Consider the following 5,214-nt stretch of genomic DNA (forward strand, 5'->3'; position numbering starts at 1 on the left):
AGGACTTCCTGTCCAGAAGGACTTCCTGTCCAGAAGGACTTCCTGTCCAGAAGGACTTCCTCCATGATGACTTTGTACATGAAGACTTCCCATCCATGAAAACTTCTCCTCCTTTAGGAGATTCCCTTCATGAGGACTTCCTCACCTCAAACTAAACCTAAATATACCACTCCTTCGTTAACTCACTTTTGCTAGGATATTTTATCACAGTAACAGAAAAAGAAGTTGATACCTACTTCCACACAGGTGTTTGAGCCAGCTCCCACCAGTGGATCTTATGTCACTTTATGGGCCTCCTCTTGTGGCATTGTTTTCATGCTATCTGACTCTCCCTGTCTTTAAAAATCAAAGCTTTTACGGACTAGAGAGATGGCATAATGGTTAAGAGCACTTGATGCTCTTGCAAAGGACCTGGGCTTGGGTCCCAGCACACATATGGCAGCTCACAACTGCCTGTAACTCTAGTTTTATGGTATCTGACGCCTCTTGATGGCCTCTACTGGCACCAGGCATATATGTCATATATATATAACATGAATCCTGAATATGACCCATTTTTTCTTTTGATATGGTTCTTATTGAACTGGTGACCTGACTGTATTTACCTATTCAGTGTATACCTCCACTGTGTGCACCTGCAACCAGCAGATATTACCCTTATTGAAAAGAACTCATGTTGGCTTGGAATAAGGGGATGGACATATAGACCTGCCAGTGTAATTTGCATTTGCTTGTCTGTTACTTTAGTCAGGAATTTAGTATTCAGCTGCTAGCACTTGAGAGAATGGGACTTTGGAAAAGTAAATGTGTTAGAGCAAAATTGGTTTCAGGCATCGAGAGCAAACCTGAACGGATGTAGATGACAGGGAGACATCCGTGGTTAGGGGGAGTGGGGGTAGTCAGTGCCAGCAAGTACAAGGGACGTGATAGTTTGGTGTTGCCAAGCAAGAGTTACTGTCTCTGGAGTTCAATGTACCATAGCCATGCCTATGAATCTCAAAGTCTTATTTAACCCCAGTCTTTTCCACAGACTACTAATTAATAACTCATTTCCCTTTGGTTGTCTAATTGCTTCCTCAAATATGACATGTTTAAATTCTGGAAACTTCTTTTTTCCTTTAAACATGTATGTTTTGAGGATTTTTCTGTCTCTGTTGGTGCTTGGTGCACATCAGGGTTTCTCGAGGTCAGAACATTGGAGTTATTTTGGCCTCTTTTCTTTCTACCAGGCATCTAGTCTGTCAGCAATCATGTCGGCTCTGCCTTTCTATTGTACCCAGCATATAAGAGGAGGCCACCATTTACCACCCCCACTCTTACCTAAGCACCTTCGCTTCCCAGCTGCTGCTGGGGGCAAGTGCTAGGGTCCTTCCTAAAGTCATAGGCTGAAATTACAAGTTCTGATGGGATGGTATCAGGAGGTGTTAGGAGGCGGGGCCACTGGGAGAAGATCAGCATGATGGGGTGCCCATAAGGAGAGATGGGAGCGCTTTCTTCCTCTCTACATTCCCTGATATGTGAGGTCTAGGTGAGTGTCCTCCAGTCTCCATTCCATGCACCCTTTCATCTCATCCTCAGCATCCTTCGGCCGTGCTTGTCTGTCTCACTGGCTATTATATTAATCAGCTTGGGATACTGTAACAAACATCATAATCTAGGTGGCTTAAAAAGAGGAAATCTGTTTCTCATAGTTCTGTAAGCTGGAAGACTGAAACCCATCCACTTACTAGCGTGTTCTGGTTCTCCTGGGGACTCCCTTCTGAGGTCCTAGAAAGTATCTTCTTCCCGTGTTTTTACACAGCAGAAAGACTCCCATCACTCCCCATTACAAAGGCGTCAGTCCTTCAGGAGAGCCCTACCTCCTGACCTAACAATCATTTGTCACTGTCATCTATTTGGGATTTTAAGATTTCGGCATGCATGTGAATTTTGGGGATAGGATGTAGGTGGGATACAAACTTTAAATCCATAACAATTTGCATCTTACTCTTACTGTACTGGAATCTAAGCTCTGCCATGTCAGCTCTTCGTTTCCATGGACACAACAGTCAGAATGGTACCTGGCACATTGTAGGTATGCGGTGAATAATTTTTGGTTGAAAAAGACGAACTGAAATACAGAATCTCTAAGAACCTATCCAAACACCTGGGGTAGCTTTGTTCCCTGTGACCAAGTTTTGCCTTGAATCCTGGTCTCCCAGGGGTAGAACTCCCTACCTATGAGAAAGCTAGATGCTCTTAGGATCTTCTGTTTTATTTTTGTCTGAGACATGTGCCTACTCACCTGCACATTTACTGGGATGGCTTCAGGTCACTTTGCTCAGAGCAGTCCAGCCCTGTCTACTCATCTCTTATGGTATCTTCTCCTGGCCAGGATCTTAACTTCTTACTTTTCCCTTAAACACAAGCATCACTGGCCCCCACTCAACACTCAGCTCCTGTGGTGGTGAGGCGTTGGTCCCAGCCCAGCCTGGGCACAGCCTTGAGTGATTTTTGTTTTCACTTTTGGTGGGTCTACTTTGCAGACCCTAAAATAACGATTCTTTCTAAGGTTGTGCTGAGTGTGAGAGGCAGCATAGACGCCTGAGCATGAGTGGACAGAAGTGGCTTCAAAACAACTAAGAGTATCCTGGGCATCACCCCACACCTGTGTCTGTGTCACCCCCACCCCCAATTGGCCTGATAGGTTGGGATGTCCAAAGCACACACTAAGACAAAGACCTGAAGTCAGTATTACAGTATCAGAAGGTTTCCCTGTGGAGGGTTAGGTGAGGGTTGGATGTATCTGAGGGTTTGTGACTCCAGACTTTGCCCTTGTCAATGCCTTTTGAAGGCACTGTCCTTAGATTGCCTTCAGCCTGCTAGGTTGCTGAGGATCCTCTGAGTTCTTGGGTGTAAGGCCATTGCCAGGGCTCTGACTGTTGACCTTGTCAGACAGAAGCCTGGAGAAGCACCCACTACTGTGGAAACTGGAGACTGTTCCTGGATTATTTCACAATACCTTTCTCCAGGAAAGAGAAAAAAAAATATAGGCCTTATTCTTCTTGCCTGCAGTGTTATGTAACCTAACCTTTCCCCCTGCTGGTTCAAACACTGTTCTTTTTCTTCTGTTTTTCTTTTTCCTGAGTAAGTAGTTCATACACATGCAGGGTCCAGGCTGCCTTCTCCACTCCTGTGCTTTTGAGGGACTGGTCACTCTGTTGAGTGGTGCCCACAGCTGCCACGCTAGCCAGAGCTTCATTTATGCATCTTCCTTAGAGTGTGGATTCTACCAGGACATCGCTAATCATCTCAATGCATAGAAAGCCAGGTTCCACCTTCAATTCCTGCTATGGCTTTGGAAAACCTGTTTACCATTTGAAACCTGACATCTATTGTTTAAGCGATGTCTCCTAAGGACAGAGCCATGCACAAGGCACTGGAAAAAGCAAAGTCTGGCATCATGAACCCTCACAGATACATCCCCCCCCCCCCCCCCAACCTAGCCCTCCACAGGGAAACCTTCTGATACTGTAATACTGAGTTCAGACCGTTGTGTCCTACTATGTGCTTTGGACATCCCATTGACTATCTTCTCATATCCAGGTAACTCTTTTATAGCCTGCCATACCTTCCTTCTCCCTTTACTTCCTTTGTGCTTCTACGGGAGAAAGTAGATAACGTCATTGATTTTCTAAGAACTACCCTCACATCTTTGTTTCCTCTGATATGATGTTTTCCTGGTGTGATTGGGAGGGATAAATTGGATCTGCATGTGACAGTCACTCTGAACCTCGAGACTTGTGAGATTTTTACAAACTGTGAAGAAACAACATACCTGATCATGATTTTGATTTAAAGTGACAGCATTATTCATTTGATTTTCAACTTTGCGTAGGTGTCAGTGACAATCCGACGAAGTACGATCCGACGAAGTTTCCAGACTCTTCCACCAGAAAAATATGTGTGTTTATGTGCCCAAAGTTCAGGTAGGATTTTAGGGGTTCCAAGTGCGCTGGAACTATCCATGTGGGTGTTTGTCTTGGAGGGTGAAGAGAGCAAGCCAGTGGAGTACAGAGTGGTTTTATAAAACAGAGGTGGCGTTATGTAATAATCGTACAAAGCTTAGTTGAGAGAAAAATGTTAAGCACATTCGTGTACAAAGACCCTTTTTTATTATACATTTTACGCATTTCCCACTTAAGATCATTTAGTAATTGAAATCCTTGCTCTTTATTTCCCAATTTTACTATGAATCTTGGGTGTTATGTGCTAGCTCTAATGTAACCTGCTAATTTGTTTTGTGTGTACTTGTGCATGTGTTTGTGTGAACGTGTGTATACTATGTAATTGCTTTCCATGCAATTTTATTGTGGCAGAGTTTGTCTTTTTTTCTATTGCTGTGAAGAGATACCAGGACCAAGGCGACTTACAAAAGGAAGCATTTAGTTGGGGCTTTGCTTACAGTCTTAGAAGATGACCATGGCCATCTTGTCAGGAAGTTATGGCAGCAGGCAGGCAGGCATGATTCTGGAGCAGTAGTTGAGAGCTTACATCTGGTCCAAAGGCATGAGGCAGAGAGCTCCAGATTGGGCCTGTCATGGATTTTCCAATGAGGCCACACCTCCTCCAACAAGGCCACACCTCCTTCAAAAGGCCACACCTCCTAATTCTTCTCAAAAAGTTCCACCAACTAGGAACTAGGAACATTCAACATATGAGCTTATGCCGGCCATTCTCCTTCAAACCACCATAGGGTCTCATTGAACCTGATTCAGCTCTGCTGACCAGTGACCTGGAGTGATCCACCTGTGACTGCCTCCCCCAGCTGGGATTACAGGCACGTGCTGTCATGCTTCACTATTTATGTGGGTGCTGAGGATGGGGACTTGGGTCCTCATGCTTATGCAGCAAGTGTTTTGCCAGTGGAGTCATCTCCCCAGATCCTAGCTAGCTAGTTTTTTCTTTCTCTCAGAATTCACTAATGCTGTTGTGCCAATGGTGTCTACACGAATGCCAATCAATGTCACTGACATGGGTGGGACTCTCCTGTTCCTAAGCTGTGGGGGCAGGCCACTTTCAACAGAGCAGATGCTTCAGTCCATTTTCCACCTGATTCTTAATTCCTATCTTAAGTAGTAGCAAGGCTTCCCTTTGCTTTTGATGGTGGTCAGATATTTATCTATCATATCTATCTATCTATCTATCTATCTATCTATCTATCTATCTATCTAT

The sequence above is a fragment of the Grammomys surdaster genome, unplaced genomic scaffold (assembly GCF_004785775.1).
Source record: "Grammomys surdaster isolate TR1022 unplaced genomic scaffold, NIH_TR_1.0 143, whole genome shotgun sequence".
Classification (NCBI taxonomy): domain Eukaryota; kingdom Metazoa; phylum Chordata; class Mammalia; order Rodentia; family Muridae; genus Grammomys; species Grammomys surdaster.